The following is a 16,578-nucleotide window of genomic DNA, read 5'->3' on the forward strand; positions in this document are numbered from 1 at the left end:
AAAGGAAGAATAGGTGCCGTAGTGGAGGGCTCCGTAATAATTTCGACCACCTGGGGATCTTTAACGTGCACTGACATGGCACAGCACACGGGCGCCTTAGCGTTTTTCCTCCATAAAAACGCAGCCGCCGCGGTCGGGTTCGAACCCGGGAACTCCGGATCAGTAGTCGAGCACCCTAACCACTGAGCCACCGCGGCGGGGTAGTGGCGGTCTCCCGAATTAATTTGACCACCTGGGGATCTTTAATGTGCACTGACATGAGGGGGCGGTCAACGGGCAGCGAGATGATGAGGACGTGCATCACATGGGCTCCGTCAACGTTTGCTCGTGCTGGCGGAATATCGATCTGAAGTGACCTGCTTTCCATCGGACACAGTCAGTGAAGGTGTTGTGCACCTCTACGCATCATTTTTCGGCCCTTTTCGCCCATTGGAACCGATTTTGGAAGGTTTTCCTGTCGCGCCAGGCGTGGAACGCCGTCACCGGTTAGGCCTTACGCCGCCGGCTGCTCATCGCCCTGTTCGTCTCCGGGCCTACATCGTCACAGATGGAGTACCGCGTCGATGGCGAAGTGATTTCCCCAGAAGAATTCGAAAATGATCCACGGTGGTCCCGCGCCGTCCGGGCCCACAACAAGCTCTACCCCACCACGAAGCCGTCATCGTCCAATGACGCGTCAGCAGCGTCCAGTTCCCGGGCAGGTCCAGGCTAGCCCGCTCAACCGCCGCAAGGCAAGTCTACTCCACCGAAAATCAAGAAACACGCTCCACTTCCTCGTCTACCAGCTTCAGACCTCAAGATTGTGTTCCGCCTGGGCGGTGGTCTCTACCTGCGGCCCGTGAACGGCGGAGTTCTTCTCCAGCTTCTCTGCACTGGCGCAGAGATCGACTACGCGCAAGCGCGGAGCCAGGACAAGCTCCGAATCAACCCTTACAATAACTCGTTCACCGTGAGTACGCCTTCGGAAGCCCAAATGAAACGATATGTCCAACTTCAAGAACTCAGGCTCCACGACAACAGTATCCGATGAAGACATACGTCGCGGCCCCCGACAACGCCGTCAAAGGGATACTCTACAACGCGGTATATAACCAGACTCAAGAAGATATTTTCTCCGACCTCGTGGCTCTGAACCCCAGCCGCCACTTCACGATCGCCGACGCCCGCCAACTAGGCCGCACCAAGTCCATCTTGGTCACCTTTATTGACACCGCGGAAGTTCCAAGACAGCTCGTCTTCTACGGCACCCTCTACACGTGTCATCCCTTCAAGGCGAAAGTTGAAGCATGCTTCAACTGCCGCAAGCCAGGCCATCGTGCTGATGTGTGTCCGAAAGAGCGCACCGACCTTTGTCCTCGCTGCGGTGCGTCTCATCCCAACAAAGAAACGCCGGATTGCACTCCCAAAAGTATCCTGTGTAATGGAACGCACTTCAGAGGGACGCGCAAGTGCAAAGTACGTTTCGAACGCTCCGGCAACACCACGCCCGGTCTCCACTCTACGGACAACGCTCCCGGTGAGTCCACCACCGTCTTCGCCACCCAAGAGTCCAGGGCGTCGCGAAGCCTCCAACGCTCCACCTCCCGCCCAAGAACTGGTCGCAGTCGCAGCCGTTCCGTGTCCTTCCCACCACTTCCAGCCAAAGGGTCCAGGACTCTTCGAAACAGGTGAGCTGGGGGCCACAGTCTTCCTCGCTAGAGAAGGAAAACGCGGAGCTAAAAGCACAATTGTCCTCCCAGAGTCGCGAAATTGCTGCTCTAAAAGAGGAACTGCAAAACCTTTTAAGGCGTGAACACTCCCCACCGACATTGCCCCCAGTGGTGCAAACCCCGACACATCCAAACGTGTCCCGTTCCTCCTCCGTCTCTTCCCTCTCTGCCTCCTCCTCGTGCGCTACGTCACCGGCACGTGGGCTCCCCGCTAAACGCAAGTCCACCGATGACGCCAATTCTCCCTCCCAACCAGTCACTGACAACCTTGTACACCAGTTGACGTCTTTCATGCAGGATTTTGAGAAACGCATGATGGCGAAGCTAAACACGTTCCGCTCCGAAACTCAAACGTGGATGAAGAACATTTCTGACCGCGTGGCGGCGCTCGAAACCCACCAGAGCAATCTGGAGGCCAATGTCGCGCAATTCCAAACTAAGATTCACGAGGCTCTCCCCAGAGGTCATACGCCAGCCCCTGCATCTTCAGCTGTCTCTGTCATTGCCCAACATGGCTGCGACACCCCAACGCATTAAGGTGTGGCAGTGGAACTGCAGGGGTTTTCGCTCAAAGCGAGATAACCTGCAGCTTTACTTACAAACCCTCTCTAGCCGCGACGCCCCCGCGGTCATTGCACTTCAGGAAACTCTGGCGTCAGTCAAGCTCCGAAACTACACCGCATACGAACCTTCTACCCAGCCACAGACCAGGGTCGCCACGCTCGTAATCGCAATCTCACTGCGATAGAGCACCCATCAGAGGTAGACGACATAGACGGTCTCCTGCTGGAGCTTCTCCCTCCCACACGCAAGTCACTTAGCCTCTTCATCCTCAATCTCTATAGCCCCCCAAAAGGTCCTCCTGCCCCTCTTCTTGCGGCTTTCCGCAAGACGCCCTCGATCAGTTCGAACAACTCCCTGTTGCTAGTGGGCGACTTTAACGCCAATCACATCAGTTGGTCTTTCATTCAGGACGAAGGCTCCCTTTTGAATGACACCATGATCCCCACCCGTATTGGTTCCAGTGTTCAGCACACCAGCCCAGACCTCACAATTAGCAAACACATTCGCGACTGCCGATGGATCAACACGACACACTCTTCTGGCAGCGACCATTATATCATTTCCACAGAGGTCAATATCTCTTCCATTACCTCGCCAAAATGACGAGGGACACAGGTGGTGGATTGGGACAAATTCCGCCAACTTCGGCGCCTAACCCCTAACACCATCACGGACCTCTCTGAATGGACCGCCAGTCTCAACCGCGTTGTCGCCCGCGCTACCTCCACCATTCCCGAACCCGAGGACACGTCGGCTGCTGACAGCCGGCTCCTCCACATGTGGGAAGCACATGCCAGCCTGCAAAGGCGCTGGCTCAATCAAAAGCACAATCGGCCCCTCAAACGCCGTATCGCTCATCTCGTACGCGAGATCGAAACACATGCACGCGACCTGGCCCATCAACAATGGGGGACAGGTCTGCGATCGCATGAGTGGCAATTAATTTAGGCCTCAGACACCTGGTCCCTCCTCAGATATCTCCTGGACCCGGGTCACACGAAGGCCGCCCAACGCAAGCATGTCACACGCATCTTGCACCAGCTCCCCTCTCAGACGATGCACTCCTCCAAGCCCTCAAAGATCAATATCTCACCACCACCCCTCCCACCCCCCTACCTTCGTAAACGGGAGACCCCAACCCGGAACTCGACGCGGACATCTCTCCGGCGGAGGTTCGGGCGGCCATGCACAAACTTCGGACCATGACCGCCCCCGACAGTCACCAACAAGGCGCTCCGCAATCCCGACGGCCAGTCCGTGGAGGCTGTTGCAGACTTGTTCAATCACTGGTGACGAACGGGAACCCTCCCTTCGCAGTGGACTCATGCCCGCTTAACTTTCATCCCCAAGCAAGGAAAGCCTCTTGAGATAAGGAATCTCCGTCCCATTTCCCTTACGTCTTGCATCGGCAAGCTCTCTGAGCACGTCGTCCTTGGTCGCCTCCAGGAACACATGGACGACAACCTCCTCTTCCCCTCAACGATGGTTGGTTTCCGTCCCCACCTCTCCACCCAAGATATCATGCTTCAGCTCTCAGAAGACGTCCTCCACCCCCGAAACACGAGGCGCACGCGCGCGGTCCTGGCCCTGGATCTAAAACAGGCATTCGACAATGTACATCATTCGGCCATCTTGGACGCCCTGTCGTTCCTACACGTCGGCACTCGTACCCATCAGTACATCTCAGCCTTCCTCCGCCACCGCACAGCTGAAATCACTTTTGGCTCACTCTCCTCCCCTGTTTTCACCCTCGGTAGCCGAGGTACCCTTCAGGGATCGGTACTCTCCCCGCTTCTATTTAATATAACTCTCATCCCCATGGCAAAGGCTCTTTCAGCCATTCCCGCCCTCTCGCACTCTTTATATGCCGACGACATCACCCTGTGGGCTTCCACGGGTAATGTCGGCACCATTGAAGAGACACTACAAGCGGGGGAAGATGTGATGACCTCCTACGCCCATCAGGTCGGCCTTGCATGCTCTCCTACAAAATCGGAACTTCTGGTCCTTCGCCCCCCTCGGGGAAGACTGGACAAAACTCCCCCGCCTGGCATCGATGTCACCATTGATGCCACCCGCATACCAGAGGTAGACAAAGTTCGCATCCTGGGGATGGCTCTCGAGAACAATGGCAAGAACACTGCCACAATCACCAAGCTCACTGCTACCGTTCAACAAACCGTTCGCCTCATCAGACGAATCGCTAACAAACACCGAGGCATGCGGGAACACGACCTCCGCCGCCTGATCCAAGCTTTCGTCCTTAGCCGGGTAGTATACTCCCTGCCCTATCTCTTCCTCTCCCGAGTAGAGGAGAACAAAGTCAACTGCCTCATCTGTCAGGCGTACAAGACGGCCCTCAACCTCCCCCAGCACACGTCGAATGAACGCCTTCTTAAGATGGGCGTACACAACACCCTCGCCGAGCTCACCGAGGCCCATCGATCTGCCCAACTTATCGGCTCTCCTCCACCCGAGCCGGCCGTCACATTCTTGACGCCATTAGCCTACACCCCCCTGGCTATTATACCCACACCTTCTCCTTCCCACACCGCACACGGGACCTCATCACCATTCACCCCCTCCCCAAGAACATGCATCCCGAACATCACGCGGCTCGTGCTGCACGGGCTGCAGCCCTACACAAACACTATGGCGCACAGCCGGAGAGCGTCTACGTCGACGCAGCCTCTTACACCTCCTCTTCCGCCTTTGCCCTGGCGGTAGTGTCCAGTTCGTACACCCCTATTACGGCAGGCACTGTCATTGCCTCCACTCCTGCGGAAGCGGAGGAGGCAGCCGTAGCCTTAGCCATCGCTACTACATCGACGACCTACATTTTCAGCGACTCAAAGACCGCGGTCTGTAACTTTGCGAAAGGCCGCATCTCCGAACCCGCTTTCCTGCTTCTAAGCCGGTCTCCCGCCCCTACCCGACCTATTCAGCTTCTCTGGGTCCCGGCCCACGCCGGCCACCCAGGTAACGTGGCGGCTCATTCTTTAGCTCGAGGTTTCGTCAGCCGAGCAGGAGCCGCCGACGCCTGGGGAGACGCTCGAGATCGAATGGTCGCGTATCACGAGATCACTACACTACCGTGAGCAACGGCTAACGTATCCCCCTCCGCACAAGTCTCTCACTAAATTGCAGCAGGTGACGTGGCGACAGCTACAATCCCGCACATTCCTCTCCCCTGCCCACTTAGCCCTGGTTTACCCGGGACTGTTCACGCCAGTATGCACCCTCTGCGGCGCTCCGAAAGCGGGTTTTGCACACATTCTTTATTCTTGCTCTGAGCTCCTTCCACCAGCTGATTGGCAACTCACAGACCTCGAGCGATGGGAGGCTGCGGTGTCCAGTTCTGACCCGGCTGCCCAACGGCAGCTAGTGGACTGGGCTTTGGAAATCGCTGAGAAGCATCACCTTCCGGCCACGACACGCATCCAAGAGCAATCCCATCACTAGGATGTAACAATTAAGGCTTGCTCTACTTTATAAAGTTTTCACCACCACCACCTGACATGACACAGAACACGGGCACCTTTTGCGTTTCGCCTCCATTGAAACGCTGCCGCCGCGGCCGGGTTCGAACCTGGCCACTGTGCAACTCAGTGCTTTTGTCAGCGTTCGTGGCGCACTTGAGGCGTCCACCGACGTGAACTAGCTGTGCTCCTTTCCTTTTCTCAAAACCTTAAGAGATCCTACACGCCGCGAATGATTAAACTGTGAATATGACTGTCTTATTTGCTTCGTGAGGCCGCCCCTGCTCTAGCGCTCTCCCTCTCTCTGAGCTTGAAGCGCGAAAGAGAAAGTGGCGACGCAGCGTCGCATGTCTTAAGGGCGGTTCACATGCAAGCGAATTGGCGAACAGCGGCGCGGCGCTGCGAAGCGGTTCGCGAGCTTTCGTTTCACATGCATCGCCGCTCCGCGTTTCCCACCTCTGCGAAAACCAATGTTGCGGGCAAAAGATATGCGCCTGAAACCGGTTTTGGTGGCCTGCGAACACAAAAAAGCGTAATATAAAAGCATTGTTTTGTCATCTTTTCACAGTTTATTTAAATAAATATAATTATTGCGTTTTAAGCATTAAACAGCACTTTATATAATTTCTTTCCTAAACAAAAGTTCGTACGTGCGGCGTACAAACTCGCGTGGCAACGCCGGGCCAGTCTAGCCACCCTAGCCGGGCCGTCATGCGGTGCTGCCGCGTCGCCGCCGCGAAAATTTCAAACATGCCGTTCGAACCCGACCGCGGCGGCTGCGTTTTTATGGAGGAAAAACGGTAAGGCGCCCGTGTGCTGTGCGATGTCAGTGCACGTTAGAGATCCCCAGGTGGTCGAAATTATTCCGGAGCCCTCCACTACGGCACCTCATTCTTCCTTTCTTCTGTCACTCCCTCCTTTATCCCTTCCCTTACGGCGCGGTTCAGGCGTCCAACGATATATGAGACAGATACTGCGCCATTTTTTCCCAAAAACACAGCGTGAGTCCAGACACGTGTCCCGACCTAAGCTTCGTCAGGGGTGCCAAGAACGCAGAGTGGGGGAACCTGCTCGAGAACCTTGGCAGCGATCACTACATTCTAAGAATCAGCCTTACGGCGGAACAAGTCAGGAGGAAGATTGGCACGGCTCGGCTAACAGATTGGGACGCCTTTAGAGCGCAGCTCGAAGGAGGAACCATCTAATCGGCGGAGAACTGGAGCCAACAACTAAGACAAATCCAGGACCTCTACACCAAAGAGGTAGCTAGAACAGAACAGACACCCGAGGTGGACAAGCGGCTACTAAGGCTATGGGAGGCAAGACGCGGACTCACCAAGCGGTGGAAGAGACAAAAACTCAATAGAAAACTCAAAAAAAAAATTGCGGACATTACCAGGCAGGCGGAGGAGTACGCGAACCAGCTGGCAAGACGGGGATGGCAACAGTTTAGCAACTCGCTGAACGGCACCCTCAGCACGGCTAGGACGTGGCAGATCCTCAAGGCCCTCTTGGATCCGAGCAAAAACAAATCGGAAAGCAGTAAAGCGATACAGCGGCTAACCCATCAATACCAAGGAACAGACGAGCAACTACTAGAGGAAGTCAAGGTCAAATGCTACGGCAAAGACCAAGTCGAAAGTTATAAAAAAGAATACCGCGGAGAAAACCCCACGATGGACAGACCCATCACGAGAGAAGAAGTGATGGAAGCGGTCGCGTCGGCAACAAAAAACACAGCGGCAGGAGCAGACAAGATCCGAAACTCCTTAATTCGCAACCTCAACGACGAGGCAATAGACCAACTGACCAAATATCTAAACACGCTATGGCGGGAAGGAAGAGTCCCGGCGGAATGGAAACACGCCGTCGTCGTGATGATCCCGAAACCAGGCAAGAAACTACAGATAGAGAACCTCAGGCCGATATCACTCACATCGTGCCTGGGGAAGCTCTATGAGAAAATAATAACCAGAAGAATCCAAAATCATCTAGAAAAGGAGCAACTGTACCCGGACAGCATGTTTGGGTTCAGAGCCCACCTATCCACGCAAGACGTGCTACTTCAACTCAAGGAAGAAGTGCTCGAAACGATGCCGAAAGCGGGCGAAAACGTGGTCATGGCCATCGACATAAAGGGGGCCTTTGACAATGTGAGCCCCGTGGCCATCATGGAGGGCCTGAACAACGCCAACTGCGGAAAGAGAACCCACGACTACGTCAGGGACTTTCTCAGCAACAGAACGGCAACGGTAGGGCTAGGCGAGCTAAGAAGCGACGTCTTCCACACCCCGTGTAAAGGCACACCTCAAGGCTCGGTCATCTCGCCCGTCCTCTTCAACGTGGCAATGATTGGACTAGCAAACAAACTAAAGAAGATCGAGGGAATTCAGCACGCGATGTACGCCGACGACATCACGGTCTGGACCACCCGGGGATCCCTAGGCGAAAAACAAGAAAGGCTGCAAGAAGCTGCCACCTGCGTGGAAAATTACACAAAGGAAAGAGGACTGCGGTGCTCGACAGAGAAATCGGAGCTCCTCAGAATCGGCAGACATCCCACCCAAGCAACCCAGGAAGTCACCCTCGAGGGTCAACTCATACCCGAAAAGAACATAAGAATCTTGGGCATGTGGCTACAAGGCAGCCGCAAATGCAGTCACACCATTAGCCTGCTAAGCAAAGCGGCCGAGCAGGTAGGCCGCATGATTTATATATACTAAGCAAAATGTACCCATCGCAATACAGGGACACCTGTCTGTGGTGCGGAGCCATACCCACACTCTACCACATCACATGGGAATGCGAACGTAACGAGTCATTTCACAAACACACACACCCGAGTGCGGAGCAATGGGAGAGCCGTCTCACCAGCAGCGAGTTCACGGCCCAGAGGGCCTTTATAGAGCACGCGACCGGTGCAGCACGACTCAGTGGAGCCTTGGAATAGGGGCCCACCCTTGCTGAAAGAAGGCTCTGGTCGCCGGCGCAAGCACGAAGACGACGGAGCCTTCGATCCGCGAATCCCTTTGGAAATCAATAAATGTTTTCACTCACTCACTCACTCCCCAAAAACCAATTATTATTATTATTATTAACCTTCCTCCGCCGCTTGAGAGAGGGTGTATGCGCCGCGGCGGCGGAGTTCGCGAGCGATTCGCTTGCACATGAAACGGGCTTTAGCCGATGAGAACGCGGAGCGACCTCATAGAAAGCCGGTGCACTTTGCGTAGCTTATAAAAGTATCGCAGAGGCAAGCAGTGCTAGCGCACCTACTTCGCATTTGATTAACTATATACGCAAACCGGCTGTAATCTTTTTACCTAGTCGAACAGTGCGCCGAGCCTACGTAAGCGCCTTTTTCGTCCCCCTAGTATTGTTTGCTCAATTCTCTCGACCTGGCCATTCTCCTGCCATCGTGTTGCTCCGCCAGCATGTTTTTAAAGCGAAAACTTTACTGCTCCCCTCGGTATAGCTTCTTCGCTGTGTGCGCCGTGTGCTCGAGTTTGACCTTAAAACGAGAAGAAACCACGTGACAACTATGACGTCATTGAGCTGCGTAAAATCTGGGGCTGCGTAAAAAATATGGTATCATTCCAACCATTTGTCGCGGAATGTTCCAGGTTGTGTCATACGATTGAGCGTTTCGTGCAGCACAAATTAACTAGTTAATTTGGAGTCTAGCTCGCGGTAGGGATTCGAACCGGCAGCCGATAACGGGGGCTGCGTAAAAAAACCGTATCATCCGTGGTTTGGGTGTCCACCGAAATGAGTAAGACTATTACCGCGCCATTTCCGTTCTTCAAAAAAAAATATTCTCCATATGTTCAACGGGCAAGGCGTCGCGACGAACGACCTAGGAGTTGCGTGGACTCCTTGGCAGCGCTGCAATACTCTCTCGCGTTCCACACCTAACGGCGAAGCTTACCCTACCTCGAATTTCTCCTTCAAAACCAATTTTCAATTTTCCTTTCGAAACCATGGTCACGCGCAGTGGATTTATGTAGGGTGTGTGTAAAGCGAACCAAGCAAGCGCCGCAAGTCTCAGAAACCGGGAAACCCGTAACGCATGTGTACTATGTTTGCTTTTCACCTAGTTTGTGGAACAGCTAAATTTACAAATTACAGCATTGTGGAATAGCAATATGTATAATGCTTATGTGCTATTTGTAATTTAAATAACCTGTGTAGTTAACAAGCAGTTACGCTCACAGTGGCACGGCTTTGCTTGTTCTAAGAAGCGGGTGGAGGGGCGATTGTAGCAGAGAGCTGCATTTCATTATTAGCGATATGGAATGTGTGTTTGTTCGGTACCGAGCTAAGTGTACACATTAAATTCTCTTTGCATATTTCCGCTGCACCTTTTAGGCAGCACGTACTGTGCCTGTCAACGCCAGATACATGTTGTCGGCGTCAATCATGAATGAAAAGAAAAGAAAGCCTCTTACGAGCTCAGTCTTTACATGGCTGGGTCGGAAGGGACACCTGCGGAGTACAGGCCTATGGCTATAGCTGCAACACCACAGTGCTGAGGCCAAGTGCATCAGTGGGACATTCGCCATGTCTGTAGACAGCGTTGCCAGCCGTAGTGATTTTGTTAGGTGATAATATTAATCGTTTTTTCGGGAAAGGAAATGGCGCAGTATCTGTCTCATATATCGTAGGACACCTGAACCACGCCGTAAGGGATCCCAATTTGAAGTGGCTGCGACATTCAAAATTTGTCGTTTTCCACCCGCCGCGGTGGCTCAGTGGTTAGGGCGCTCGGCTACTGATCCGGAGTTCCCGGGTTCGAACCCGACCGCGGCGGCTGCGTTTTTATGGAGGAAAAACGGTAAGGCACCCGTATGCTGTGCGATGTCAGTGCACGTTCGCGGCAGCGGACTTCAAGGCAATGGTCGACTCCTAGCGCGCACTCTGCATCCCTCAGCGCCTTCGACGACTGTGGCGTGTTGTTGGTGGCAGCGTGGCCGTCCACTGCGGTCATAGGCGGGAGAGATTTTCGGAAGCCCACCAGACTCTTGCTGCGAGTACCCATGGATTAACCTGCTCTACCTACATTGCCGTCCTGTCGCAGCGGTATAGTTTGTGTTGTGTTCGCGTCGCTGACTCCCAACCCACCCCCACCGGATTACTTGTGCCTTGATCACTTTGATCTCGCCTCCTACGCCGTATTGTGCCGCACGCGTGGTCTGCTGTACCATGGGTGCGGCGAGGCAGGGCTCCTACCTCAAGACGTCCCCCCTTGCCATCCTGCTCCAAGCAGTCTTATCTACACACTTAGTGACAAGAAAATAAAACGGGGGGCGTAACGAGGATGTAACGCGTATGTTTCAGCGTTCGCTGTGCCGTGAGAAGGCGCGGGACATAAGGCTGCGTTGAACTCATATATATAGTTGCAGCATTTTATTTCATCCCCGGGTTTCTGTTGGCAACGTCGTCAAGGTATGTGGTTTATGCTCGTTTTTTTTTATTTTCGCCTCGTAGAAATAATTTTTTTTTCGTGTTTTGATAACACGCTCAAGCTTACTCCGAGGCTCGTGCGAGAGGCAAAGCGAGAGGGAGGTTTCACACTGCAGAATACCCGTAACCTGAAACCGCGTATCTGTATCGTACGCCCATGCCGTCTTTTCTTTTGGCACCCAGGTTGCTCTTTACATGCGTTTGCTTTTGGATGTGCATATATGCTTTTGTACCGTTTTAAATGTTTGCTTAAGGTGCATCAACTTTCGGCCTGTATTATGTTTTTATTGCTCCTTTTTTCAGATTTCTCAGAGCTAGAGAAAATTTTGGCCATTATTATATACTGGTATCGTAGTGCTCCGTACATTGTGTGTTAAATGGTGCATACATATGCGTCTTCTGTTTGTATTCATTTAAATGCAAAGAGCACATCTAATAAACTCAAATTACATCTGTATTGCGCTGCTATTTCCTGTTATACGGGCGGGATCGGGCGAATTTTTCAATTCATATTTCCTTTGTGTGTAAAATTTTGGCACATTTCATGTTCTTGTGGCGGGAGCAGCGCACCACGAAACAAAGAATAGAGAGGCGGGAATCAACGTTGACTAAAAACCAGATTTTTAATCCATGTTCGATCGAATACATACATCTCGCTCGTGCAATAAGGAAAGGACAAAAGCATGACAAACGCATAAGATGTACACGTGGTAAAAGATTAGGACAACGCACGCAGATAATCAATTTCGCTGTCACGAAATGCTATCGAAAGTATGCTGACGCATATACGGTGCTCTTTTGCCCAATGTGTAAAGCTTCTTCAATCTCCCTCCCTATTGAAAAATGTGTACAGGTTTGAATAGGTCCACAAATAGGATTATGGCACATTTCGTTTAACATTATAGAATGAAGTTTCGAAATCGATTCAGCCTTTGAGAGACTCTTTAGTGGAGGGCTCAGTATAACTTTGATTACCCGTGGTTAACTACCGTGCACTTACATCACACAGTGCATGCAAGTCGTGGGTTCGAACCCGCCCGCTACGGTAGCACTTCGATGAAGGAAAAATGTGAAAGGTCCGTGTACTGTGCGTTGTTAGTGCTCATTTAAGAACCCCAGGTGGTCGAAATTATCCGGAGCCCTCCACGACGGCGTCCCTCATAGTTTGAGCCGCTTTGGGACGTCCATCCTATAAAGCCATACCAACTGTGCCATAATCCTATATGCTGACCCATTCAAACGTATATATACACTTTTCAGTAGGGCTGGTCCGTTGATCAAAATACGACGGGATGACCATTGTGTTGATAAGCTGCGGAGCGCATTCATGCTCTCTGCAATGTTTTGCTAAGTCACTGCTGATGGCGCCCTTTAGGGATCTTTTGAGCTCTCGAAGCCATTCATTCGAACAGCGCCCTGTTTGACCAATGTAGGTGCGTCCACATGACAGAGGTATTTCATAAACCCCGCTTTTCATACATTTCAGCTTTTTTTTCCGGTGCTTTTTCTTGCATTATTTTTTCTTTGCTCGCTGTTGACTTTGGCGCACAGGCTTCTTAATTTGTTGGGTGCTGACATGAGCACTTTTACACCAGCTCTTGCGCCTACCTTTTTTAGACTGTGGGAAATGCCATTAATCTAAGGAATGGCCGCGTACGGCTTCCTTTCTTCTGCTGTGGTTGTGACATAATTTCTGCCTCTCAGTGCTTGCAGAATCCCTTCTGCGACACTGGATAGCAGTCTCGTCGGGTAAACTGCTGCTTTCAGCCGACTGTTCTGGTCATCAAAACTGCCTCGAACTTCATGATTACAGGATCTTGTCAATGCGGATCTCATTGCTACTTTTGCTAGGGACTAGAAGTACTAGGACTGGAAATAACAAGTGAACTCCCAGAAAACAACGTTATGCGATTTCTTGACTTGACGCTAGCCTTTCTAAGCGCTCACATCTGCTGGCGGTACGGACCACGAAGCTAGAAAGGACTGCTCCCCTACACATCTGCGCACTCCAAGATCATCAAGCGGGGGTAGAAAAAAAACAGCAATGAGAGCCGAATTGACGAGATCCTGTCATCATGAGGTTCAAGGCAGTTTTAACACCTAGAACCGTCGGCTGAAAGGAGCAGGTTGCCCGACGAGACTGCTATCCAGTGTTGCAGAAGGGATTCTGCAAGCACCTAGAGGCAGAAAATGTCACAGCCGCATCAGAATAAAGGAAGCCGTACGCAGTCATTCCTTGCATTAATGGCATTTCCCACAGTCTCAAAATGGTAAGAGCAAAAGCTGGTGTAAAAGTGCTCATGTCAGCACCCAACAAGTTAAGAAGCCTGTGCGCTAAAGTCAACAGCGAGCAAAGAAAAAATCAATGCAAGAAAAAACACCTGAAACAACATGTGAAAGGTGTGAAAAGCGGGGTTTATGAAATGCCTCTGTCATGCGGACGCACATACATTGGTCAAACAGGGCGCTGTTTGAATAAACGGCGTCGAGAGCACAAAAGATCCCTAAAGGGCGCCATCAGCAGTGAATTAGCAAAACATTGCAGAGAGCATGAATGCGCTCCGCAGCTTATCAACACAATGGTCATCCCGTCGTATTTTGATCAACAGACCAGGGAGATTGAAGAAGCCTTCAACATCCAACCAAAGAGCGACATATGCGTCTGCATACCTTCAATAGCGCTTCGTGACAGAGAAATTGATTATCTGCGTGCGATGTCTTAATATTGCAAAACGTGCACATCTTATGCGTTTTTCATGCTTCTTTCTTTTCCTTCTTATACGAGCGAGATGTATATATTCGACGAACGTGCATTAATAATCCGGTTGTTATTCAGCGTCGAGTCCCGCCTCTCTCTTTGTCTCGTGCTGCGCTGCTCCTGTCACAAGATCATGCACCAGCCAGCCCAAATTTTCACCTTGTTACAGCACATTTGATGTAAACAGGTAAGTCTGAATGGCTAAGCCAGCAAGCGTTCACGCGACTAGACAGATGTTTTACACCACCTGTAACGTAAGCATGTGCCAGAAATTTCGCACATATGTGCGCTTAGATGCCTGAAGTCTGCATGAAAAAGAAGAAATAATTTTATTGAGCCAGAGCCGAAAAATATAGCAGTAACCTTTTGGGGCCATCCCTAGGACGTACTACCTTTTGGACACGGCTAGTTGTGGGGACGTTTTTTGGACGTCTTCGGGAAAAATGAGAACCTCCTGGGGACGTTCCAAATGGCCTGATGGGATATTTCTGGGAGATTTTGAGGAGGTTCTGTGTTTGTTGGGTGACATCGCACAGCACACGGGTGCCTTACCACTTTTCCTCCATAAAAACGCAGCCGCCGCTGTCGATCGGGTTCGAACCCAAGAACTCCGAATCAGTAGCCGAGAGCCCTAACAGCTGAGCCAACACGGCGGGTCCCCCACAGATGGCAAACGCTATTTTTAGTTGGAAGTAGTTCTAGCTGCAACCCCGAATTTCGCCGATGGCAGTCCGAAGCCTGGGCCGGGCGGTCTAAAAACTTCTCTCGTGTGTGTTGTGTTTGTAGTAATTTAAAGCACATAGGCAACTGAAGCCAACACCTCGACATCAACCATTAATTTACCACCTGCCAGGGTGGCTGGGTGGGCGCGCTGTCTATCCAGTGTGCGGAACGAACTCGGCTTTACAGACTCCCGCGTCTACTTGCCCGATACACCACAGCTTTCCCTCGCTAACCCGGTCCAGCAGTAGTTAAACCGCAGCTAATTTTTTTGCGAGCGGTTTTATGCGAATGAGCTTTCGCTTTTCCTTTGGTATTGTTACTAGAGCTCAAGCGGGGAGCTTCCCGTCTGCATACCTAGAGCGTTTAGGTATATGAACCCCGCCTCGGTTTGTCTAAGACGTCGTTCTTGTGCCGTGAATTGCTCTTCTTTATGGAGGCAAAACGCTAAGGCGCCCGTGTGCTGTGCGATGTCAGTGCACGTTAAAGATCCCCAGGTGGTCGAAATTATTCCGGAGCCCTCCACTACGGCGCCCCTTTCTTCCTTTCTTCTTTCACTACTTCCTTTATCCCTGCCCTTACTGCGTTGTTCAGGTGTCCAACGATATATGAGACAGATACTGCGCCATTTCCTTTCCCAAAAAACCAATTAAAAATAAAAATGAAACTCTTCTCGGCAGTTGTGTACGCCGAGAGAGAGAGAGGTCTCTCGATGGATGCGTCTCTGAGTAGTCGCACAACCGCCTTACACGCTTGTCTAGAGACAGTTTAGCTCTTACCTTTCGCATTTCTTAAGGTGCACTGTGCGGTGTGACATACATTAGGCTGCTTAGAACAAAGGCATCAACGAGCCGACGCGCGTCTCGCTCTTTCATCTCTCGTCTTTTGACTGCCACGCGGTCGAGGAGTCGAGTGGGTTGCTGGAGTGTGAAGGTTAACCTGTCCAGAGAGGTTAGATTGCTTATGTTCTTGTGAATGTGGAGACATCAGATTCCAATGATGCCCACTTCTGGTATTTGGTTGTTCCTATTTTTAATTAGGACCTTTGTCAGTACCCGCCGCGGTGGCTCAGTGGTTAGAGCGCTCCGCTACTGAGCCGGAGTACCCGGGTTAGAACCAGACCACGGCGGCCGATTTTCGATGGAGGCGAAGTGCAAAGGTGCCCGTGTGCTGTGCGATGTCAGTGCACTTTAAAGAACCCCAGGTGGTCTCAATTATTCTTCTTGTGCTGCCTCGTTTATCCCTTCCCTTAGGGTTCGGTTCCAACGAGATACCGTGAGACAGTTACAGCGTCACTTCCTTTCCTCAAAAACGAATTTTCATTTTTTAAGCGCCCTCCAATTTTCTCTTAAGACCAATTTTAAATTTTCTTTCAGAAACCATGGCCTCGCGCAGTGGACAGTAAGGTGTGCGTAAAGCGAACCAGGTAAACTGCGCAGTTGAGAAACCCGAAAACCCGTAACACATTTTTACTTTGTGTGCTTTTCGGCTCCTTTACGGAAATGCTAAATTTACAATTTAAAGCACCCTGGAATAGCAATCTGTATAGTGCATATGCGCTATTTGTAATTTAGATAAACTGTATAGTTTAGGAGTAGTTACCCTCAGAGTGGAGCGACTGCTTGTTCTAGGCAGCGGGATGGAGGGGCCTTTCATTAGCAGAGACCCCGCAGAGTATCTGGACCCATAGAGTATCTGTTACGGGTCCAATTGGACTTATTTTTGGAAATGTGGCGGAGAGTTTGAAGGTTGCTTCACTTCCGCCACCGGTTGGCCCGGTATTGCACTACCTCCGGGATCGGCCTTGTCTTTAGCGCGTCTTTACTATCCTGTCTTTCTATCCCATCTTTCAACTCTCCTACTATCTGCACGTGGTAGCGATTGT

The 16,578-nt window shown here is 51.6% G+C and overlaps 1 protein-coding gene and 1 pseudogene across 1 annotated transcript in view; both read left to right on the forward strand.

Moving 5' to 3' along the window:
• Positions 1–16,578, forward strand: part of LOC144113185 (protein regulator of cytokinesis 1-like) — a 290,994-nt gene that overhangs the window by 79,381 nt on the left and 195,035 nt on the right. The window lies entirely within an intron of this gene.
• LOC144116814 (U2 spliceosomal RNA) lies at positions 16,368–16,505 on the forward strand (annotated as a pseudogene).

Source organism: Amblyomma americanum, chromosome 1 (genome assembly GCF_052857255.1).
Source record: "Amblyomma americanum isolate KBUSLIRL-KWMA chromosome 1, ASM5285725v1, whole genome shotgun sequence".
NCBI classification, from domain to species: domain Eukaryota; kingdom Metazoa; phylum Arthropoda; class Arachnida; order Ixodida; family Ixodidae; genus Amblyomma; species Amblyomma americanum.